The sequence below is a fragment of the Pseudophryne corroboree genome, chromosome 2, assembly GCF_028390025.1.
Source record: "Pseudophryne corroboree isolate aPseCor3 chromosome 2, aPseCor3.hap2, whole genome shotgun sequence".
Classification (NCBI taxonomy): Eukaryota; Metazoa; Chordata; class Amphibia; order Anura; family Myobatrachidae; genus Pseudophryne; species Pseudophryne corroboree.
This window is the reverse complement of record NC_086445.1, coordinates 336,327,007-336,353,803: the sequence shown is the minus strand read 5'-3', so window position 1 is coordinate 336,353,803 and position 26,797 is coordinate 336,327,007.

Genomic DNA, 26,797 nt, shown 5'->3' with positions numbered 1-26,797 from the left:
AGTGGCCTACCGTACTGCTATATACAGTATACTGGACCTGGTGGACACTGTCAGCAAACTGCTAAACTAGTCTAAAAAAAGGCACCACAGGTATACAATGTAGATGGATGGATAGTATACTTAATGGATGACGAGTGACGACACAGAGGTAGGTACAGCAGTGGCTTACCGTACTGCTATATACAGTATACTGGACCTGGTGGACACTGTCAGCAAACTGCTAAACTAGTCTAAAAAAAAGGCACCACAGGTATACAATGTAGATGGATGGATAGTATACTTAATGGATGATGAGTGACGACACAGAGGTAGGTACAGCAGTGGCCTACCGGTCTGCTATATACAGTATACTGGACCTGGTGGACACTGTCAGCAAACTGCTAAACTAGTCTAAAAAAAAGGCACCACAGGTATACAATGTAGATGGATGGATAGTATACTTAATGGATGACGAGTGACGACACAGAGGTAGGTACAGCAGTGTCCTACCGTACTGCTATATACAGTATACTGGACCTGGTGGACACTGTCAGTAAACTGCTAAACTAGTCTAAAAAAAAGGCACCACAGGTATACAATGTAGATGGATGGATAGTATACTTAATGGATGACGAGTGACGACACAGAGGTAGGTACAGCAGTGGCCTACCGTACTGCTATATACAGTATACTGGACCTGGTGGACACTGTCAGCAAACTGCTAAACTAGTCTAAAAAAAAGGCACCACAGGTATACAATGTAGATGGATGGATAGTATACTTAATGGATGACGAGTGACGACACAGAGGTAGGTAAAGCAGTGGCCTACCGTACTGCTATATATAGTATACTGGACCTGGTGGACACTGTCAGCAAACTGCTAAACTAGTCTAAAAAAAAGGCACCACAGGTATACAATGTAGATGGATGGATAGTATACGTAATGGATGACGAGTGACGACACAGACGTAGGTACTGCAGTGTCCTACCGTACTGCTATATACAGTATACTGGACCTGGTGGACACTGTCAGCAAACTGCTAAACTAGTCTAAAAAAAAGGCACCACAGGTATACAATGTAGATGGATGGATAGTATACTTTATGGATGACGAGTGACGACACAGAGGTAGGTACAGAAGTGGCCTACCGTACTGCTATATACAGTATACTGGACCTGGTGGACACTGTCAGCAAACTGCTTAACTAGTCAAAAAAAAAGGCACCACAGGTATACAATGTAGATGGATGGATAGTATACTTAATGGATGACGAGTGACGACACAGAGGTAGGTAAAGCAGTGGCCTACCGGTCTGCTATATATAGTATACTGGACCTGGTGGACACTGTCAGCAAACTGCTAAACTAGTCTAAAAAAAAGGCACCACAGGTATACAATGTAGATGGATGGATAGTATACGTAATGGATGACGAGTGACGACACAGACGTAGGTACTGCAGTGTCCTACCGTACTGCTATATACAGTATACTGGACCTGGTGGACACTGTCAGCAAACTGCTAAACTAGTCTAAAAAAAAGGCACCACAGGTATACAATGTAGATGGATGGATAGTATACTTAATGGATGACGAGTGACGACACAGAGGTAGGTAAAGCAGTGGCCTACCGGTCTGCTATATATAGTATACTGGACCTGGTGGACACTGTCAGCAAACTGCTAAACTAGTCTAAAAAAAAGGCACCACAGGTATACAATGTAGATGGATGGATAGTATACGTAATGGATGACGAGTGACGACACAGACGTAGGTACTGCAGTGTCCTACCGTACTGCTATATACAGTATACTGGACCTGGTGGACACTGTCAGTAAACTGCTAAACTAGTCTAAAAAAAAGGCACCACAGGTATACAATGTAGATGGATGGATAGTATACTTTATGGATGACGAGTGACGACACAGAGGTAGGTACAGAAGTGGCCTACCGTACTGCTATATACAGTATACTGGACCTGGTGGACACTGTCAGCAAACTGCTTAACTAGTCAAAAAAAAAGGCACCACAGGTATACAATGTAGATGGATGGATAGTATACTTAATGGATGACGAGTGACGACACAGAGGTAGGTAAAGCAGTGGCCTACCGGTCTGCTATATATAGTATACTGGACCTGGTGGACACTGTCAGCAAACTGCTAAACTAGTCTAAAAAAAAGGCACCACAGGTATACAATGTAGATGGATGGATAGTATACGTAATGGATGACGAGTGACGACACAGACGTAGGTACTGCAGTGTCCTACCGTACTGCTATATACAGTATACTGGACCTGGTGGACACTGTCAGTAAACTGCTAAACTAGTCTAAAAAAAAGGCACCACAGGTATACAATGTAGATGGATGGATAGTATACTTAATGGATGACGAGTGACGACACAGAGGTAGGTACAGAAGTGGCCTACCGTACTGCTATATACAGTATACTGGACCTGGTGGACACTGTCAGCAAACTGCTAAACTAGTCTAAAAAAAAGGCACCACAGGTATACAATGTAGATGTCACAACTGAGGGCGTGAGCTGACGGGAGGCAGCCTCAGTTGTAGGGGCTGAGATGTACCGGAACCTGGGAGGTTGTATCAGACCCCTGGACATGTAAGTAACATGAATAATAACTGCCCGAAGGCGTGACCACGACAACTTAGATAAAAGTCAATGATGTTTATTATGACAACTCCGCATCACAGCAGCAATAAAAGAAAACGTAAAAGTCAGCAAAGAATAAATACAGTTCCTGAGTACTACAGCATGGCAGGAGCCACAGGGCACTGGTAGTGTGAGATAGTTCTTATGATCTTCTAGATGGAAAGTCCTTACCAGGCCCGGCTGTAGCAATGGAGATAACCCAGGATTGTACCAGCTGGTGTTCCAGGAAGAGCTGGGTTGCTGAAGGTAAAACAGCTGCTGTGGATACTGGCTGGAACCAGACTGTTGTTAGCACGGAGTGGATACTGGCTGGAACCAGTTAAATAATAAATGAACTTTGGGAGCGATGAAATGTGAACTGAAATGTAGAACTTGAGAGCGGAGAAATAATAATTCCGGTGGAGAGTGGTAAAGTGTAGAAAGGACACCGGCCCTTTAAGGGAAGCTGTACTCTGCTGGAAGCTGAGGCTGGAAGCAGGTAGTGTTGTAGCTGGAAACAGATGAATCCACAATGGATTGGAGAGTCAGGCTACACCGCAGGTGGAATGCTGGTGCGGGTCTCTATGGTGGAAGTCTTGAGACAGGAGCTGGAACCTGGAAGACAATCATAGAAGAGAGACAAACAGGAACTAGGTTTGACAACCAAAGCACTGACGTCTTCCTTGCTCAGGTACAGCTTACTTATACCTGCAGCAAGGAAGGGGTTGGCTAGGCAATTATGCAAATCAACAACACAGACAGCAGATTGGTGGAAATGATCAGATGACAGAATCCAAGATGGCTGCGCCCATGCAGACACTTGGAGGGAAGTTTGGTTTGTAATCCATGTGGTCTGGGAAACAGTAATGGCGGCGCCGGCCACCGGAGACAGGAGACGCCAGGCTGATAGATGCACATTTAACCACGCGGGCACAGCGGAGGCCGCGGCTGATGAAAAGACCACTCTGCATGTGGAAACTCAGGAACAGCGGAATCCGGTCCTGGAACGCTGAGCCCGCCTTAGGAGGCATCTGAAGGGTAAGTAATGGCGTCCAGATACCCGGATCGTGACAGCACCCCCCCCTTTAGTAATGGCCCCAGGACACTTCTTAGGCTTTAAAGGAAACTTTGCGTGGAAATTTCGGACCAAGGCAGGAGCATGGACGTCAGAGGCATTGGTCCAAGAGCGTTCTTCAGGACCATAGCCCTTCCAGTCAATGAGATACTGAAGTTGACCGTAACGGTGACGTGAGTCCAGGATCTTGGCCACTTCATACTCAACGCCTCGTTGAGTTTGGACTTTCGGAGTTGGTGGAAGTGAGGAATGAAACCGATTCAAGATTAGCGGTTTCAACAGGGAAACATGGAATGTCCTGGGTATTTTTAAGAAGGGAGGTAACTGGAGTCTGTAAGCAACAGGATTGATGACTTGATCAATTTAAAAGGACCGATGTAGCGAGGTGCAAACTTCATACTGGGAACTCTTAACCTCAAATTCTTCGTGGATAACCATACCCGATCACCCACCTTGAGAGCAGGAACTGCTCGACGCTTCTTATCCGCAAACTTCTTGTACCTGAACGATGCCTTGAGCAGAGCTGATCGTACGCTCTTCCAGATATTGGCAAACTGATGCAAGGTGATATCCACTGCGGGAACAGAAGTTGCTGGAAGCGGTTGGAACTCAGGGACTTTAGGGTGGAATCCAAAGTTGGTGAAGAATGGTGTTGAGGAAGATGAAGAATGATACTGGTTGTTATGACAGAACTCGGCCCAGGGAAGTAATTGAACCCAGTCATCTTGAGAGGAGGACACATAGATGCGGAGGAAGGCCTCCAAGTCCTGATTCACCCTCTCAGTTTGACCATTGGTCTGAGGATGGTAAGCCGTGGAAAACTTTAACTTGACTTGGAGGACTTGACATAAACTTCGCCAGAATTTGGCTGTGAATTGAACTCCTCGATCTGAGATAATTTCTTCTGGAAGACCGTGGAGTCGGAAGATCTCTTGTATGAATACTTGAGCCAACTTGGAAGCTGACGGAAGACCGGTGAGAGGAATGAAGTGTGCCATCTTGGTGAACCGGTCAACTACCACCCAGATGGTATTGAACTTGTTGCACATGGGCAAATCTGTAATAAAATCCATCGACAAATGGGTCCATGGTCGACGGGGAACAGATAGTGGAACCAGTTGCCCCGCAGGCGACTGGCGGGATACTTTATGTTGAGCACACTTTGGGCAAGATGCAATAAACTCCAAAACGTCCTTTTTCAGAGTTGGCCACCAATAGGACCTAGAGATAAACTCCAGGGTTTTTTGGATACCTGTATGTCCGGCAAAACGGGAAGCATGGGCCCAATGCATGAGCTTCTTCCTTAGTGTCGGCTTCACAAAACTTTTCCCTGATGGGGGCGTAGAGTCCATCCCTACCGTGGAGAATGCCAACGGATTTATAATAGGATGCTTGTCTGAAGACTCTGACTCATTTTCTTGCTCCCATGAGCGGGAAAGGGCATCGGCCTTGCGATTCTGAGAGCCCGGACAGAACTGGAGTTTAAAGTCGAACCTGGAAAAGAAAAGTGCCCATCTGGCCTGACGAGGGTTGAGACATTGTGCGCCTTTTAGATATAGAAGGTTCTTGTGGTCTGTAAGGATGGTGATTGAATGAGAAGCTCCCTCCAACAGATATCTCCACTCCTCTAGAGCGAGCTTGATGGCTAGCAACTCCTGGTCGCCAATGGCATAGTTGCGCTCCGCTGGGGAGAACTTCCGTGAGAAGAAACTGCAAGGATGTAAATGACCATCTTTAGCCCTCTGAGATAACACCGCTCCTACTCCAACGGAGGAGGCATCCACCTCTAAGATGAAAGGAGAGTCGATGTCAGGCTGTTTCAGGACAGGTGCAGAGATGAACCTCTGTTTTAAAAGATGAAAAGCTTGCATGGCTTCTTCAGACCACTTGGACGGGTTAGCACCCTTCTTGGTGAAAGCAGTAATAGGCGCCACAATGGTGGAAAAGTCTCGTATAAACTTTCGGTAATAATTGGCGAACCCTAAGAACCTCTGGACCCTTTGAGGGTTAAGGGTACCGGCCAATTCTGGATTGCTTGTAGTTTCTCAGGATCCATCTCTAGTCCGGAACCGGACACAATGTACCCTAGAAACGGAATGGACTTGACTTCAAAGACGCATTTCTCTAATTTGCAGTAGAGATGATTGACACGGAGACGGGACAGAACCTCCTTTACCCAGAAACGATGTTCCTCTAAATCGTTGGCAAAAATGAGGATATCATCTAGATAGACCACGACATGACGGTATAGAATGTCTCTGAAGATCTCATTGACGAAATGCTGGAAGACAGCTGGAGCATTGCTCAATCCGAAGGGCATGACGAGGTACTCATAATGTCCGTCACGGGTGTTAAATGCGGTCTTCCACTCGTCACCCTCACGGATCCGGATGAGATTGTATGCACCTCTCAGGTCCAGCTTTGTAAAGATGGTAGCTCCGCTAACTCTGTCAAAGAGCTCAGTAATCAGGGGTAAAGGATAGCGGTTCTTGATGGTAATGTCGTTCAAACCTCTGTAGTCGATGCACGGCCGCAGACCACCATCTTTCTTCTTTACAAAAAAGAAGCCTGCGCCGGCTGGAGAAGAAGAAGGTCGAATGAACCCCTTTGCTAGGTTCTCTTTAATGTATTCCTCCATAGAATGCGTCTCGGGGAGAGACAACGGATAAGTTCGGCCTCGAGGTGGAACCTTCCCTGGAACGAGATCAATCGGGCAGTCCCATTCTCTATGAGGAGGAAGGATATCAGCAGAAGCTTTACTGAACACATCCGTGAAATCTTGATATGGAGGAGGTGGAACATCAGACGACCTGGGGGAGGAAGAACAGACAGGCAACACTTTAAACAAACATGTCTTAGTACAGGAGGAACCCCATGCCAGGATTTGCGTAGTCGTCCAATCAATTGTAGGATTGTGAAGACGGAGCCATGGAAGGCCCAGGACCACAGGATGTGTGGCTCTTGGAATCACTAAAAATGAAATAAGTTCGGAATGAAGAACTCCCACTCTCAGACGAACTGGTAGAGTCCTTAGAGAAATAACTGTATCAAAAATTTTACTGCCATCCACAGCAGTTAAGGAAAAGGACGAAGGAAGTCTCTCGGTGGGTAGGGACCACCGTTTAACATAGGCTTCAGTAATAAAGTTCCCAGCTGCTCCGGAATCCAGGAGGGCAATGACGTTCTGATAACGTTGAGCAACTTGAAGCGAGACTGGGAGGTTACAATCTTGAGGAGATGGAGAGGAGATCATTACTCCTAGCCGGCCCTCTCCTTGGCGAGCTAGGATTTGGAGTTTCCCGGACGTTTGGGACAGGCATTAATGGTGTGAGACGGAGCTGCACAATACAGACAGAGAAACTCGGAGAGACGTCTTCGGCGCTCAGCAGGAGTTAAACGGGAACGGCCAATTTGCATGGGTTCATCTGTAGTTGGTGACAGTTGGCGAGGAGGAGGAGTAGAAGATTTTGGAGCAGATGATCTTCCACGCTCAGTTGCTCTCTCTCTGAAACGTAAGTCAACTTTCGTACAAAGTGAGATTAGCTCATCTAACTTGGAGGGTAAGTCTCTGGTAGCTAACTCATCTTTAATACGCTCGGATAAACCATGCCAGAATGCAGCATACAGGGCCTCGTCGTTCCATGCCAGTTCGGATGCCAGGATCTGGAACTGTATAAGATATTGTCCTACAGTACGTGATTCCTGGCGTAAACGGAGAATCTCAGACGAAGCTGAAGTTACCCGGCCTGGCTCGTCGAAGATGCGCCTGAATGTTGACACAAATGCAGTGTAAGAAGATAGCAGGGTGTCGGACCTCTCCCATAACGGTGATGCCCAATCAAGGGCTGAGCCACTGAGAAGAGAAATAATGTAGGCAATTTTTGTACGGTCACTGGGAAAATTGCCAGGTTGTAGCTCAAACTGAATCTCACACTGGTTGAGAAATCCCCTGCAGAATCTTGGAGATCCGTCAAATTTTGCTGGCGTTGGAAGATGAAGACGTAGAGCAGAAATGGGTAAGGTGGGTGGGGTTATAGCTGGAGTCACTGTGGTTGACGCACCAGACGCGCCTGATCCACGGAGAGTTGTCTGAATCCCATCCAGCCGAGTAGAGAGATCCTGGAGACAGCGGATGATGTGGCCCTGTGCAGCCTCCTGATGTTCTAGTCGGGCTGCCAGTTCTTGCATCGGCCTGGCCGCTTGATCCTGGTCTCCGGCTGGATTCATTAGGTCAGTGCTTACTGTCACAACTGAGGGCGTGAGCTGACGGGAGGCAGCCTCAGTTGTAGGGGCTGAGATGTACCGGAACCTGGGAGGTTGTATCAGACCCCTGGACATGTAAGTAACATGAATAATAACTGCCCGAAGGCGTGACCACGACAACTTAGATAAAAGTCAATGATGTTTATTATGACAACTCCGCATCACAGCAGCAATAAAAGAAAACGTAAAAGTCAGCAAAGAATAAATACAGTTCCTGAGTACTACAGCATGGCAGGAGCCACAGGGCACTGGTAGTGTGAGATAGTTCTTATGATCTTCTAGATGGAAAGTCCTTACCAGGCCCGGCTGTAGCAATGGAGATAACCCAGGATTGTACCAGCTGGTGTTCCAGGAAGAGCTGGGTTGCTGAAGGTAAAACAGCTGCTGTGGATACTGGCTGGAACCAGACTGTTGTTAGCACGGAGTGGATACTGGCTGGAACCAGTTAAATAATAAATGAACTTTGGGAGCGATGAAATGTGAACTGAAATGTAGAACTTGAGAGCGGAGAAATAATAATTCCGGTGGAGAGTGGTAAAGTGTAGAAAGGACACCGGCCCTTTAAGGGAAGCTGTACTCTGCTGGAAGCTGAGGCTGGAAGCAGGTAGTGTTGTAGCTGGAAACAGATGAATCCACAATGGATTGGAGAGTCAGGCTACACCGCAGGTGGAATGCTGGTGCGGGTCTCTATGGTGGAAGTCTTGAGACAGGAGCTGGAACCTGGAAGACAATCATAGAAGAGAGACAAACAGGAACTAGGTTTGACAACCAAAGCACTGACGTCTTCCTTGCTCAGGTACAGCTTACTTATACCTGCAGCAAGGAAGGGGTTGGCTAGGCAATTATGCAAATCAACAACACAGACAGCAGATTGGTGGAAATGATCAGATGACAGAATCCAAGATGGCTGCGCCCATGCAGACACTTGGAGGGAAGTTTGGTTTGTAATCCATGTGGTCTGGGAAACAGTAATGGCGGCGCCGGCCACCGGAGACAGGAGACGCCAGGCTGATAGATGCACATTTAACCACGCGGGCACAGCGGAGGCCGCGGCTGATGAAAAGACCACTCTGCATGTGGAAACTCAGGAACAGCGGAATCCGGTCCTGGAACGCTGAGCCCGCCTTAGGAGGCATCTGAAGGGTAAGTAATGGCGTCCAGATACCCGGATCGTGACAGTAGATGGATGGATAGTATACTTAATGGATGACGAGTGACGACACAGAGGTAGGTACAGCAGTGGCCTACCGGTCTGCTATATACAGTATACTGGACCTGGTGGACACTGTCAGCAAACTGCTAAACTAGTCTAAAAAAAAGGCACCACAGGTATACAATGTAGATGGATGGATAGTATACTTAATGGATGACGAGTGACGACACAGAGGTAGGTACAGCAGTGGCCTACCGGTCTGCTATATACAGTATACTGGACCTGGTGGACACTGTCAGCAAACTGTTAAACTAGTCTAAAAAAAAGGCACCACAGGTATACAATGTAGATGGATGGATAGTATACTTAATGGATGACGAGTGACGACACAGAGGTAGGTACAGCAGTGTCCTAACGTACTGCTATATACAGTATACTGGACCTGGTGGAACTTGTCAGCAAACTGCTAAACTAGTCTAAAAAAAAGGCACCACATGTATACAATGTAGATGGATGGATAGTATACTTAATGGATGACGAGTGACGACACAGAGGTAGGTACAGCAGTGGCCTACCGTACTGCTATATACAGTATACTGGACCTGGTGGACACTGTCAGCAAACTGCTAAACTAGTCTAAAAAAAGGCACCACAGGTACACAATGTAGATGGATGGATAGTATACTTAATGGATGACGAGTGACGACACAGAGGTAGGTACAGCAGTGGCCTACCGTACTGCTATATACAGTATACTGGACCTGGTGGACACTGTCAGAAAACTGCTAAACTAGTCTAAAAAAAAGGCACCACAGGTATACAATGTAGATGGATGGATAGTATACTTAATGGATGATGAGTGACGACACAGAGGTAGGTACAGCAGTGGCCTACCGGTCTGCTATATACAGTATACTTGACCTGGTGGACACTGTCAGCAAACTGCTAAGCTAGTCTAAAAAAAAGGCACCACAGGTATACAATGTAGATGGATGGATAGTATACTTAATGGATGACGAGTGACGACACAGAGGTAGGTACAGCAGTGTCCTACCGTACTGCTATATACAGTATACTGGACCTGGTGGACACTGTCAGCAAACTGCTAAACTAGTCTAAAAAAAAGGCACCACAGGTATACAATGTAGATGGATGGATAGTATACTTAATGGATGACGAGTGACGACACAGAGGTAGGTACAGCAGTGGCCTACCGTACTGCTATATACAGTATACTGGACCTGGTGGACACTGTCAGCAAACTGCTAAACTAGTCTAAAAAAAAGGCACCACAGGTATACAATGTAGATGGATGGATAGTATACTTAATGGATGACGAGTGACGACACAGAGGTAGGTAAAGCAGTGGCCTACCGGTCTGCTATATATAGTATACTGGACCTGGTGGACACTGTCAGCCAACTGCTAAACTAGTCTAAAAAAAGGCACCACAGGTATACAATGTAGATGGATGGATAGTATACGTAATGGATGACGAGTGACGACACAGACGTAGGTACTGCAGTGTCCTACCGTACTGCTATATACAGTATACTGGTGGACACTGTCAGCAAACTGCTAAACTAGTCTAAAATGCACCACAGGTATAGGAATGTAGATGGATAGTATACTTAATGGATGACGATTGATGACACAGAGGTAGGTACACAGCAGTGGCCTACCGTACTGCTATATATAGTATACTGGTGGACACTGTCAGCAAACTGCTAAACTAGTCTAAAATGCACCACAGGTATAGAATGTAGATGGATAGTATACTTAATGGATGACGAGTGACGACACAGAGGTAGGTACACAGCAGTGTCCTACCGTACTGCTATATACAGTATACTGGACCTGGTGGACACTGTCAGCAAACTGCTAAACTAGTCTAAAAAAAGGCACCACAGGTATACAATGTAGATGGATGGATAGTATACTTAATGGATGACGAGTGACGACACAGAGGTAGGTACAGCATTGGACTACCGTACTGCTATATACAGTATACTGGACCTGGTGGACACTGTCAGCAAACTGCTAAACTAGTCTAAAAAAAAAGGCACCACAGGTACACAATGTAGATGGATGGATAGTATACTTAATGGATGACGAGTGACGACACAGAGGTAGGTACAGCAGTGGCCTACCCTACTGCTATATACAGTATACTGGACCTGGTGGACACTGTCAGCAAACTGCTAAACTAGTCTAAAAAAAAGTCACCACAGGTATACAATGTAGATGGATGGATAGTATACTTAATGGATGACGAGTGACGACACAGAGGTAGGTACAGCAGTGGCCTACCGGTCTGCTATATACAGTATACTGGACCTGGTGGACACTGTCAGCAAACTGTTAAACTAGTCTAAAAAAAAGGCACCACAGGTATACAATGTAGATGGATGGATAGTATACTTAATGGATGACGAGTGACGACACAGAGGTAGGTACAGCAGTGTCCTAACGTACTGCTATATACAGTATACTGGACCTGGTGGAACTTGTCAGCAAACTGCTAAACTAGTCTAAAAAAAAGGCACCACATGTATACAATGTAGATGGATGGATAGTATACTTAATGGATGACGAGTGACGACACAGAGGTAGGTACAGCAGTGGCCTACCGTACTGCTATATACAGTATACTGGACCTGGTGGACACTGTCAGCAAACTGCTAAACTAGTCTAAAAAAAGGCACCACAGGTATACAATGTAGATGGATGGATAGTATACTTAATGGATGACGAGTGACGACACAGAGGTAGGTACAGCAGTGGCCTACCGTACTGCTATATACAGTATACTGGACCTGGTGGACACTGTCAGCAAACTGCTAAACTAGTCTAAAAAAAAGGCACCACAGGTATACAATGTAGATGGATGGATAGTATACTTAATGGATGATGAGTGACGACACAGAGGTAGGTACAGCAGTGGCCTACCGGTCTGCTATATACAGTATACTGGACCTGGTGGACACTGTCAGCAAACTGCTAAACTAGTCTAAAAAAAAGGCACCACAGGTATACAATGTAGATGGATGGATAGTATACTTAATGGATGACGAGTGACGACACAGAGGTAGGTACAGCAGTGTCCTACCGTACTGCTATATACAGTATACTGGACCTGGTGGACACTGTCAGCAAACTGCTAAACTAGTCTAAAAAAAAGGCACCACAGGTATACAATGTAGATGGATGGATAGTATACTTAATGGATGACGAGTGACGACACAGAGGTAGGTACAGCAGTGGCCTACCGTACTGCTATATACAGTATACTGGACCTGGTGGACACTGTCAGCAAACTGCTAAACTAGTCTAAAAAAAGGCACCACAGGTATACAATGTAGATGGATGGATAGTATACTTAATGGATGACGAGTGACGACACAGAGGTAGGTAAAGCAGTGGCCTACCAGTCTGCTATATATAGTATACTGGACCTGGTGGACACTGTCAGCAAACTGCTAAACTAGTCTAAAAAAAAGGCACCACAGGTATACAATGTAGATGGATGGATAGTATACGTAATGGATGACGAGTGACGACACAGACGTAGGTACTGCAGTGTCCTACCGTACTGCTATATACAGTATACTGGACCTTGTGGACACTGTCAGTAAACTGCTAAACTAGTCTAAAAAAAAGGCACCACAGGTATACAATGTAGATGGATGGATAGTATACTTAATGGATGACGAGTGACGACACAAAGGTAGGTACAGAAGTGGCCTACCGTACTGCTATATACAGTATACTGGACCTGGTGGACACTGTCAGCAAACTGCTTAACTAGTCAAAAAAAAAGGCACCACAGGTATACAATGTAGATGGATGGATAGTATACTTAATGGATGACGAGTGACGACACAGAGGTAGGTAAAGCAGTGGCCTACCGGTCTGCTATATATAGTATACTGGACCTGGTGGACACTGTCAGCAAACTGCTAAACTAGTCTAAAAAAAAAGGCACCACAGGTATACAATGTAGATGGATGGATAGTATACGTAATGGATGACGAGTGACGACACAGACGTAGGTACTGCAGTGTCCTACCGTACTGCTATATACAGTATACTGGACCTGGTGGACACTGTCAGTAAACTGCTAAACTAGTCTAAAAAAAAGGCACCACAGGTATACAATGTAGATGGATGGATAGTATACTTAATGGATGACGAGTGACGACACAGAGGTAGGTACAGAAGTGGCCTACCGTACTGCTATATACAGTATACTGGACCTGGTGGACACTGTCAGCAAACTGCTAAACTAGTCTAAAAAAAAGGCACCACAGGTATACAATGTAGATGGATGGATAGTATACTTAATGGATGACGAGTGACGACACAGAGGTAGGTACAGCAGTGGCCTACCGGTCTGCTATATACAGTATACTGGACCTGGTGGACACTGTCAGCAAACTGCTAAACTAGTCTAAAAAAAAGGCACCACAGGTATACAATGTAGATGGATGGATAGTATACTTAATGGATGACGAGTGACGACACAGAGGTAGGTACAGCAGTGGCCTACCGTACTGCTATATACAGTATACTGGACCGGGTGGACACTGTCAGCAAACTGCTAAACTAGTCTAAAAAAAAGGCACCACAGGTATACAATGTAGATGGATGGATAGTATACTTAATGGATGACGAGTGACGTCACAGAGGTAGGTACAGCAGTGGCCTACCGGTCTGCTATATACAGTATACTGGACCTGGTGGACACTGTCAGCAAACTGCTAAACTAGTCTAAAAAAAAGGCACCACAGGTATACAATGTAGACGGATGGATAGTATACTTAATGGATGACGAGTGACGACACAGAGGTAGGTACAGCAGTGGCCTACCGTACTGCTATATACAGTATACTGGACCTGGTGGACACTGTCAGCAAACTGCTAAACTAGTCTAAAAAAAAGGCACCACAGGTATACAATGCAGATGGATGGATAGTATACTTAATGGATGACGAGTGACGACACAGAGGTAGGTACAGCAGTGGCCTACCGGTCTGCTATATACAGTATACTGGACCTGGTGGACACTGTCAGCAAACTGCTAAACTTGTCTAAAAAAAAGGCACCACAGGTATACAATGTAGATGGATGGATAGTATACTTAATGGATGACGAGTGACGACACAGAGGTAGGTACAGCAGTGGCCTACCGTACTGCTATATACAGTATACTGGACCTGGTGGACACTGTCAGCAAACTGCTAAACTAGTCTAAAAAAAAGGCACCACAGGTATACAATGTAGATGGATGGATAGTATACTTAATGGATGACGAGTGACGACACAGAGGTAGGTAAAGCAGTGGCCTACCGGTCTGCTATATACAGTATACTGGACCTGGTGGACACTGTCAGCAAACTGCTAAACTAGTCTAAAAAAAAGGCACCACAGGTATACAATGTAGATGGATGGATAGTATACGTAATGGATGACGAGTGACGACACAGACGTAGGTACTGCAGTGTCCTACCGTACTGCTATATACAGTATACTGGACCTGGTGGACACTGTCAGCAAACTGCTAAACTAGTCTAAAAAAAAGGCACCACAGGTATACAATGTAGATGGATGGATAGTATACTTAATGGATGACGAGTGACGACACAGAGGTAGGTACAGAAGTGGCCTACCGTACTGCTATATACAGTATACTGGACCTGGTGGACACTGTCAGCAAACTGCTAAACTAGTCTAAAAAAAAGGCACCACAGGTATACAATGTAGATGGATGGATAGTATACTTAATGGATGAGGAGTGACGACACAGAGGTAGGTACAGCAGTGGCCTACCGGTCTGCTATATACAGTATACTGGACCTGGTGGACACTGTCAGCAAACTGCTAAACTAGTCTAAAAAAAAGGCACCACAGGTATACAATGTAGATGGATGGATAGTATACTTAATGGATGACGAGTGACGACACAGAGGTAGGTACAGCAGTGGCCTACCATACTGCTATATATAGTATACTGGACCTGGTGGACACTGTCAGCAATCTGCTAAACTAAAATGCACCACAGGTATAGGAATGTAGATGGATAGTATACTTAATGGATGACGACACAGAGGTAGGTACAGCAGTGCACTCTGCACTGTACTCCTCCTATATAATATTAATTATACTGGTGGTCCCCAGTCCCCACAATAAAGCAGCACACTGTGAGCACAGATATGGAGTGTTTTTCAGGCAGACAAACGTATACTGGTGGTCACTGTCAGCAAAACTCTGCACTGTACTCCTGCTATAGCTGCTCCCCAGTCCCCACAATTAAGCAGTGTGAGCACTCAGCACAGATATATCATACAGCACACTGAGCACAGATATGGTATGGAGCGTTTTTTTCAGGCAGAGAACGGATAAAAACTAAACTCTGCACTGTACTCCTCTTAACAGCTGCTCCCCAATCCTCCCCACAATTATAGTAATAAACAAGCAATCAAATCAACTGTCTTCTACTAAACGTAGAGGACGCCAGCCACGTCCTCTCCCTATCATCTCCAATGCACGTGTGAAAATGGCGGCGACGCGCGACTGCTTATAGAATCCGAATCTCGCGAGAATCCGACAGCGGGATGATGACGTTCGGGCGCGCTCGGGTTAACCGAGCCATACGGGAGAATCCGAGTATGGCTCGGACCCGTGTAAAAAAGGTAAAGCTCGGGGGGGTTCGGTTTCTCGGAAACCGAACCCGCTCTTCACTAGCATATAGAGTGTTGATTTCCACCTCGTTACCATTTTGCCTTAAGTGATGGCAGGGCAGGTTCAGGAGTGTTTGATGGCACTCCAGTCTTCAGCATGCAGACGCTGAATGTCAAAAGTGGCCCACAATTTTTCGGGCCCAAACACCATCATCTGCATGTCCCTGTCATTTTTTAAAAAATTCTTCACCACCAAAATTAATTGCATGTGTTAAATATGGGATGTGCTGGAATTTGCCCAGATGTAATGCACGCACAATATTGGTAGCATTGTCCGATATCACAAATCCCCAGGAGAGTTTATTTGGGGTAAACCATTGTGCAATGATGTCCCTCAGTTTCCATAAGCGGTTGTGAGCGATGTGCCTCTAACGGAAACCAGTGAGATACAGCGTAGCCTGCTTAGGAACGAGTTGGCGTTTGTGAGATGCTGCTACTGGTACCCCTGCTGTTGTTGCAATGGGAGGTAATACATCTACCCAATGGACTGTCACAATCATGTAGTCCTTAGTTTACCCTGCATCACTTGTCCACATGTCCGTGGTTAAGTGGACACTGGGTACAACCGCATATTTCAGGACACTGAGGACACTTTTCTTAATGTCCATGTACAGTCTGGGAATTGCTTGCCTAGTGAAGTGGAATCTAGATGAGATTTGGTACTGGGGACACAGTAAGTCCATCAACTATCTAAATCCCACTGCACTAATGTCATATACCAGACACACATCTAACCCCAGCATAGTTGTTATGGCCTCAGTAATTGGCTTTGCAACAGGCTGACTGCTGTTATACTTAACTTTCCTCACAAAGGACTGTTGGACAGTCCATTGCTTAGTTGAAGTAGCACAAGTGATCTTCCGACTTACCCTCTGGGATGACGATCGACTCCCAGCAGCAATAACAGCAGCGGGAGCAGCAGCAGTATGCATACCACTCAAGGATCCTCCGGGGGAATCCCAGTTAGGAAAGGACTCGTCAGTCATGCCAGTGACATGGCCTGCAGTACTACTTATGTTCCTGACTGAGAAGGAAATTGATGTTGAGGGAGTTGGTGCTGTGGCTTGCAGGAATTTGGGTACAACAGGAAGAAGGGATTTAGGTGTCAGTGGACTGCTTACGCTCTTACCAAAGTTTCTGAACTTGACAATGACTTCTGATGAATGCACTGCAGGTGACATATAAGGGTGGATTAGTAGGGGTAAGGACATTAGGAGGTTAATGTCCTTACCCCTACTTATTATGGATTGACAAAGGCAACACATGGCTTGACATCTGTTGTCCGGATTTGTGGAGAAATTATTCCACACCGAAGAGGTGGCTTTTTTTGGATTTTGCCCAGGCATGACAATGGTCTTTCTCATCCCATGGACAACAACTGTCTCCACTGGTGCCTTGTTCAAACAAATCACATCATGCTCAATCTCAATATTATCAATTGGACTTGCAGTGCTCTTCATAGCACTTGCAGGGGACTCACAAATGGTGGTAGGAGCCTCCGCTTTCCATGCATGAGGCCTAGGTCTCTTGGGAAGGTAAGGCCTAGACATCGCAACCACGTACACACTTTTACTCTCCTTGGGGATTTGTGATCTCTATTTATTTGAACAACAGCAGCACCCCTGAATTTTTACAGCATACAGGGCTAGAGTAATATTATTTTCACTGCAGCAGCCCTATATTTTTACAGCATACAGGACCAGTGTGCTTTTATTTGAACAACAGAAGCACCCCTGAATTTTTACAGCATACAAGACTGGGCCAGCACCCCTGTATTTTCACAGCATACAGTACCAGTGTGCTTTTATTTGAACAACTACAACCCTGAATTTTTACAACATACAGGAGGACAGGGCCCCAGCCCCCTGTATAACACAATGACAGCCAGGACAGCAACACCCATGTACAGCTGAAGCACCACTAACAGCACATGAAACACCAGTGACAGCCAGGACAGCACCCCTAACCAGGGCTGTTTCTAGCCAATTTGGCTTCCAGTGCGAGATTTAAAAATGCACCCCCATTGACATAAAAAAATGCGCCCCCCATAGCGATAAAAGAAAAAGCATGCACATGCCGAAGGCGCATGCGCTCCTGGCAAGGGGCATGGCCTCATTGAAATGGGTGTGGTCTCATTAAAACGGGCGTGGCCTCATCTGATATCATCACCGCCACCACAGGGAAATAAAAAAAATCAAAAGTCCCCATTTTACACAGTATGGCAAGCAAGAGTCCCCGTTTTACATATTACAGCAGGCACATGTCCCCATTTTACACAGTGCGGCAGACAAGAGTCCCCATTTTACACATTATGCAGGCAAGACTCCCCATTTTACACAGTACGGCAGGCAAGTGTCCCCATTTTACACATTATGTAGGCAAGTGTCCCCATTTTACACAGTACGGCAGGCAAGTGTCAAGTGGGGGGAAGGAAGGAAGAGGGAGGGGGGAGAGAGAGAGACTACTTACATATGAAGAGGATATTCCCGCTCTTCAGGTCAGGCCACCTCTCCTCCCTCGTGCCGGCCGCCTCCTCCTTCCAGTTTGTCTCCCCCTCCTCTCTCTTCCCGAGTACTCCTGCTTGGGGGGCTGGGTTTCGCGGAATGTCGCGATTGCATCGTGACATCACAACGCAACCACATCATTCCATGAAACTGCCCCCCTCCCAGAGCAGAAGTGCTCGGTAAGAGGGAGGAGAGGGAGACGAGGACCCGCAAAGTGCTGCGGTGGGCGCCCCATGCGGTTACACGGCTTGCCCGCCGCAAGAAATGGCACTGCCCCTAACAGCACAGGTACACCACAGTGACTGAAGCAGCACCCCTACAGAGCACACACTGACTCCACCCGATGCCATCACCCACAGAGAGAGACAGAGGTCTGTCTCCCTCACTCTCCAAGTCTGGAGTGAAAATGGTGGCGACACGCGGCTGTTTATATGGAATCCAAAACCTGCAAGAATCCAGCAGTTGGATGATGATGCTTTGCTTCGTTCTAGTTTCCGAGTCTGGAGGGAAGTCCAGAGCCAGACTCAGATCCGTGCTCGGAACGGGATGTTCGGGGATGGGGGGGGGGAGAAGGGCTTGGTTCTCTGAGAACCGAACCCGCTCATCTCTACCTTTATACCATCTATCAAATAAAAAATGAGCTTTATGTCTGCAGTCTTGCTCGGTATTGATTGAAAAGATATTCACCATCTGTGTTTATTAAAGAATACAATTTAACTTGAAGTAAATAATGCAGAAAAAGATGCTTACCAAGCCAACCACAGCACAGCCGCATGACTGGGAGCCAGATGTTATGCAAGATCTCAATACAGCATACTGTAATACTTTCTGATTGTGAGGAAAATTGAGTCCCCAATTGTTTCTGAATAGAGATGTGCATGGACCCCATGTTATGAATTTGTTTCTAATTCATCATTATTTGCGCCTTGAGTCCTGTTGGAGAAAGAGCGCTATATACATAAAATTATTATTATTATTATTATTATTAAAATCACCCTCAGGTGTTTGGATTTAAGTTTTTGGTTGATTTTGGATCCCTTTAAAATCAATAAAATCAATAAACATTGATCAAAATCAATGAAAAGGCATATAAATTGGTAAAATCATGTAATTTGGATCTGTTCATTCAAACTAAAACCCAGTTTGGTTTTTGCATCCGAGTTCCGAACAGACAATAGACCCGATACAGGACTCTGTTCCACTTAAAACCCCAAAGTGATTCCAAACTATTACTCAATTCAACTCAGAACCTATAAGTACAGGTGTGTTCAAATTTCAGAAAAACCAAACCACTCTTCTCTATTTCTGATCCATGTTAGCCATAATTTTGTCAGAAACTACAAGGTAAATGTTATAGCCTGCACAATGCACAGGCTATTACATTTAACCCTGCATCTTGGCGTTATGTGCAGCAAATTACTAACAGAGGGGAGGTGTGATGATGGTTCTTAACAATCTATTACAGCATCTAGCAGAATTATTTAATATTTGCAACCAGTATATTGCAACTGAATGTTTGTTCAGTTTATTTGGAGAAATATCAAAACAATAGAACTTAGTGAGATCTTGTGTTAGTCATTAAAACAATATCTAATGAAAATACAAGCGGTTCATGGAAATGTTTGCATACATCACAAGTGATAGAGATGAGCGGGTTCGGTTTCTCTGAATCCGAACCCGCCAGAACTTCATGTTTTTTTTCACGGGTCCGAGCGACTCGGATCTTCCCGCCTTGCTCGGTTAACCCGAGCGCGCCCGAACGTCATCATGACGCTGTCGGATTCTCGCGAGGCTCGGATTCTATCGCGAGACTCGGATTCTATATAAGGAGCCGCGCGTCGCCGCCATTTTCACACGTGCATTGAGATTGATAGGGAGAGGACGTGGCTGGCGTCCTCTCCGTTTAGACACTTGATTTACAAATTTTGGGGAGCATTAGGAGTACTCAGTAGTGTACAGTGCAGAGTTTTGCTGATAGTGACCAGTGACCACCACTTTTATTTATAATCCGTTCTCTGCCTGAAAAAAGCGATACACAGCACACAGTGACTCAGTCACATACCATATCTGTGTGCACTGCTCAGGCTCAGGCCAGTGTGCTGCATCATCTATTATCTATATATAATATTATATATCTGTCTGACTGCTCAGCTCACACAGCTTATAATTGTGGGGGAGACTGGGGAGCACTACTGCAGTGCCAGTTATTGGTTATAGCAGGAGCCAGGAGTACATAATATATTATATAGTGAGTGACCACCAGACACACAGTGCAGTTTATTTAATATATCCGTTCTCTGCCTGAAAAAAGCGATACACACAGTGACTCAGTCAGTCACATACCATATCTGTGTGCACTGCTCAGGCTCTGGCCAGTGTGCTGCATCATCTATATATATATTATATATCTGTCTGACTGCTCAGCTCACACAGCTTATAATTGTGGGGGAGACTGGGGAGCACTACTGCAGTGCCAGTTATAGGTTATAGCAGGAGCCAGGAGTACATAATATTATATTAAAATTAAACAGTGCACACTTTTGCTGCAGGAGTGCCACTGCCAGTGTGACTAGTGACCAGTGACCTGACCACCAGTATATAATATTAGTAGTATACTATCTCTTTATCAACCAGTCTATATTAGCAGCAGACACAGTACAGTGCGGTAGTTCACGGCTGTGGCTACCTCTGTGTCGGCACTCGGCAGCCCGTCCATAATTGTATATACCACCTAACCGTGGTTTTTTTTTTCTTTCTTTATACATACATACTAGTTACGAGTATACTATCTCTTTATCAACCAGTCTATATATTAGCAGCAGACACAGTACAGTGCGGTAGTTCACGGCTGTGGCTACCTCTGTGTCGGCACTCGGCAGCCCGTCCATAATTGTATATACCACCTAACCGTGGTTTTTTTTTCTTTCTTTATACATACATACTAGTTACGAGTATACTATCTCTTTATCAACCAGTCTATATATTAGCAGCAGACACAGTACAGTGCGGTAGTTCACGGCTGTGGCTACCTCTGTGTCGGCACTCGGCAGCCCGTCCATAATTGTATATACCACCTAACCGTGGTTTTTTTTTCTTTCTTTATACATACATACTAGTTACGAGTATACTATCTCTTTATCAACCAGTCTATATATTAGCAGCAGACACAGTACAGTGCGGTAGTTCACGGCTGTGGCTACCTCTGTGTCGGCACTCGGCAGCCCGTCCATAATTGTATATACCACCTAACCGTGGTTTTTTTTTCTTTCTTTATACATACATACTAGTTACGAGTATACTATCTCTTTATCAACCAGTCTATATATTAGCAGCAGACACAGTACAGTGCGGTAGTTCACGGCTGTGGCTACCTCTGTGTCGGCACTCGGCAGCCCGTCCATAATTGTATATACCACCTAACCGTGGTTTTTTTTTCTTTCTTTATACATACATACTAGTTACGAGTATACTATCTCTTTATCAACCAGTCTATATATTAGCAGCAGACACAGTACAGTGCGGTAGTTCACGGCTGTGGCTACCTCTGTGTCGGCACTCGGCAGCCCGTCCATAATTGTATACTAGTATCCAATCCATCCGTCTCCATTGTTTACCTGAGGTGCCTTTTAGTTGTGCCTATTAAAATATGGAGAACAAAAATGTTGAGGTTCCAAAATTAGGGAAAGATCAAGATCCACTTCCACCTCGTGCTGAAGCTGCTGCCACTAGTCATGGCCGAGACGATGAAATGCCAGCAACGTCGTCTGCCAAGGCCGATGCCCAATGGCATAGTACAGAGCATGTCAAAACCAAAACACCAAATATCAGTAAAAAAAGGACTCCAAAACCTAAAATAAAATTGTCGGAGGAGAAGCGTAAACTTGCCAATATGCCATTTACCACACGGAGTGGCAAGGAACGGCTGAGGCCCTGGCCTATGTTCATGGCTAGTGGTTCAGCTTCACATGAGGATGGAAGCACTCAGCCTCTCGCTAGAAAACTGAAAAGACTCAAGCTGGCAAAAGCACCGCAAAGAACTGTGCGTTCTTTGAAATCCCAAATCCACAAGGAGAGTCCAATTGTGTCGGTTGCGATGCCTGACCTTCCCAACACTGGACGTGAAGAGCATGCGCCTTCCACCATTTGCACGCCCCCTGCAAGTGCTGGAAGGAGCACCCGCAGTCCAGTTCCTGATAGTCAGATTGAAGATGTCAGTGTTGAAGTACACCAGGATGAGGAGGATATGGGTGTTGCTGGCGCTGGGGAGGAAATTGACCAGGAGGATTCTGATGGTGAGGTGGTTTGTTTAAGTCAGGCACCCGGGGAGACACCTGTTGTCCGTGGGAGGAATATGGCCGTTGACATGCCAGGTGAAAATACCAAAAAAATCAGCTCTTCGGTGTGGAGGTATTTCACCAGAAATGCGGACAACAGGTGTCAAGCCGTGTGTTCCCTTTGTCAAGCTGTAATAAGTAGGGGTAAGGACGTTAACCACCTCGGAACATCCTCCCTTATACGTCACCTGCAGCGCATTCATAATAAGTCAGTGACAAGTTCAAAAACTTTGGGTGACAGCGGAAGCAGTCCACTGACCAGTAAATCCCTTCCTCTTGTAACCAAGCTCACGCAAACCACCCCACCAACTCCCTCAGTGTCAATTTCCTCCTTCCCCAGGAATGCCAATAGTCCTGCAGGCCATGTCACTGGCAAGTCTGACGAGTCCTCTCCTGCCTGGGATTCCTCCGATGCATCCTTGCGTGTAACGCCTACTGCTGCTGGCGCTGCTGTTGTTGCCGCTGGGAGTCGATGGTCATCCCAGAGGGGAAGTCGTAAGCCCACTTGTACTACTTCCAGTAAGCAATTGACTGTTCAACAGTCCTTTGCGAGGAAGATGAAATATCACAGCAGTCATCCTACTGCAAAGCGGATAACTGAGTCCTTGACAACTATGTTGGTGTTAGACGTGCGTCCGGTATCCGCCGTTAGTTCACAGGGAACTAGACAATTTATTGAGGCAGTGTGCCCCCGTTACCAAATACCATCTAGGTTCCACTTCTCTAGGCAGGCGATACCGAGAATGTACACGGACGTCAGAAAAAGACTCACCAGTCTCCTAAAAAATGCAGTTGTACCCAATGTCCACTTAACCACGGACATGTGGACAAGTGGAGCAGGGCAGGGTCAGGACTATATGACTGTGACAGCCCACTGGGTAGATGTATGGACTCCCGCCGCAAGAACAGCAGCGGCGGCACCAGTAGCAGCATCTCGCAAACGCCAACTCTTTCCTAGGCAGGCTACGCTTTGTATCACCGCTTTCCAGAATACGCACACAGCTGAAAACCTCTTACGGCAACTGAGGAAGATCATCGCGGAATGGCTTACCCCAATTGGACTCTCCTGTGGATTTGTGGCATCGGACAACGCCAGCAATATTGTGTGTGCATTAAATATGGGCAAATTCCAGCACGTCCCATGTTTTGCACATACCTTGAATTTGGTGGTGCAGAATTTTTTAAAAAACGACAGGGGCGTGCAAGAGATGCTGTCGGTGGCCAGAAAAATTGCGGGACACTTTCGGCGTACAGGCACCACGTACAGAAGACTGGAGCACCACCAAAAACTACTGAACCTGCCCTGCCATCATCTGAAGCGAGAAGTGGTAACGAGGTGGAATTCAACCCTCTATATGCTTCAGAGGTTGGAGGAGCAGCAAAAGGCCATTCAAGCCTATACAATTGAGCACGATATAGGAGATGGAATGCACCTGTCTCAAGTGCAGTGGAGAATGATTTCAACGTTGTGCAAGGTTCTGATGCCCTTTGAACTTGCCACACGTGAAGTCAGTTCAGACACTGCCAGCCTGAGTCAGGTCATTCCCCTCATCAGGCTTTTGCAGAAGAAGCTGGAGGCATTGAAGAAGGAGCTAAAAGGGAGCGATTCCACTAGGCATGTGGGACTTGTGGATGCAGCCCTTAATTCGCTTAACAAGGATTCACGGGTGGTCAATCTGTTGAAATCAGAGCACTACATTTTGGCCACCGTGCTCGATCCTAGATTTAAAGCCTACCTTGGATCTCTCTTTCCGGCAGACACAGGTCTGCTGGGGTTGAAAGACCTGCTGGTGACAAAATTGTCAAGTCAAGCGGAACGCGACCTGTCAACATCTCCTCCTTCACATTCTCCCGCAACTGGGGGTGCGAGGAAAAGGCTCAGAATTCCGAGCCCACCCGCTGGCGGTGATGCAGGGCAGTCTGGAGCGACTGCTGATGCTGACATCTGGTCCGGACTGAAGGACCTGACAACGATTACGGACATGTCGTCTACTGTCACTGCATATGATTCTCTCAACATTGATAGAATGGTGGAGGATTATATGAGTGACCGCATCCAAGTAGGCACGTCACACAGTCCGTACTTATACTGGCAGGAAAAATAGGCAATTTGGAGGCCCTTGCACAAACTGGCTTTATTCTACCTAAGTTGCCCTCCCACAAGTGTGTACTCCGAAAGAGTGTTTAGTGCCGCCGCTCACCTTGTCAGCAATCGGCGTACGAGGTTACATCCAGAAAATGTGGAGAAGATGATGTTCATTAAAATGAATTATAATCAATTCCTCCGCGGAGACATTGACCAGCAGCAATTGCCTCCACAAAGTACACAGGGAGCTGAGATGGTGGATTCCAGTGGGGACGAATTGATAATCTGTGAGGAGGGGGATGTACACGGTGATATATCGGAGGGTGAAGATGAGGTGGACATCTTGCCTCTGTAGAGCCAGTTTGTGCAAGGAGAGATTAATTGCTTCTTTTTTGGGGGGGGTCCAAACCAACCCGTCATATCAGTCACAGTCGTGTGGCAGACCCTGTCACTGAAATGATGGGTTGGTTAAAGTGTGCATGTCCTGTTTTGTTTATACAACATAAGGGTGGGTGGGAGGGCCCAAGGACAATTCCATCTTGCACCTCTTTTTTCTTTTCTTTTTCTTTGCATCATGTGCTGATTGGGGAGGGTTTTTTTGGAAGGGACATCCTGCGTGACACTGCAGTGCCACTCCTAGATGGGCCCGGTGTTTGTGTCGGCCACTAGGGTCGCTAATCTTACTCACACAGTCAGCTACCTCATTGCGCCTCTTTTTTTCTTTGCGTCATGTGCTGTTTGGGGAGGGTTTTTTGGAAGGGACATCCTGCGTGACACTGCAGTGCCACTCCTAGATGGGCCCGGTGTTTGTGTCGGCCACTAGGGTCGCTAATCTTACTCACACAGCTACCTCATTGCGCCTCTTTTTTTCTTTGCGTCATGTGCTGTTTGGGGAGGGTTTTTTGGAAGGGACATCCTGCGTGACACTGCAGTGCCACTCCTAGATGGGCCCGGTGTTTGTGTCGGCCACTAGGGTCGCTAATCTTACTCACACAGCTACCTCATTGCGCCTCTTTTTTTCTTTGCGTCATGTGCTGTTTGGGGAGGGTTTTTTGGAAGGGCCATCCTGCGTGACACTGCAGTGCCACTCCTAGATGGGCCCGGTGTTTGTGTCGGCCACTAGGGTCGCTAATCTTACTCACACAGCTACCTCATTGCGCCTCTTTTTTTCTTTGCGTCATGTGCTGTTTGGGGAGGGTTTTTTGGAAGGGCCATCCTGCGTGACACTGCAGTGCCACTCCTAGATGGGCCCGGTGTTTGTGTCGGCCACTAGGGTCGCTAATCTTACTCACACAGCTACCTCATTGCGCCTCTTTTTTTCTTTGCGTCATGTGCTGTTTGGGGAGGGTTTTTTGGAAGGGACATCCTGCGTGACACTGCAGTGCCACTCCTAGATGGGCCCGGTGTTTGTGTCGGCCACTAGGGTCGCTTATCTTACTCACACAGCGACCTCGGTGCAAATTTTAGGACTAAAAATAATATTGTGAGGTGTGAGGTATTCAGAATAGACTGAAAATGAGTGTAAATTATGGTTTTTGAGGTTAATAATACTTTGGGATCAAAATGACCCCCAAATTCTATGATTTAAGCTGTTTTTTAGTGTTTTTTGAAAAAAACACCCGAATCCAAAACACACCCGAATCCGACAAAAAAAATTCGGTGAGGTTTTGCCAAAACGCGTTCGAACCCAAAACACGGCCGCGGAACCGAACCCAAAACCAAAACACAAAACCCGAAAAATTTCAGGCGCTCATCTCTAACAAGTGACACAGTTGTAAGCAAGACTTCAAATCAGCCAGACTCCAAGTCACTGTCAACCTTTAGAACGGGCAACAAAAAGCTCCAAATAGTGTAAAAATGTATTTTTCTGACATAAACAAAACCAATTTGCCATCATATAAATTTGCTCACAACTAGGGATGGCCATCGACCATCGATTATTCAAAATCATTGATGGTTTATGATCAATGTAGAATACTTTTGCCATCGATGGGGGAGAACCAGATGGTTTC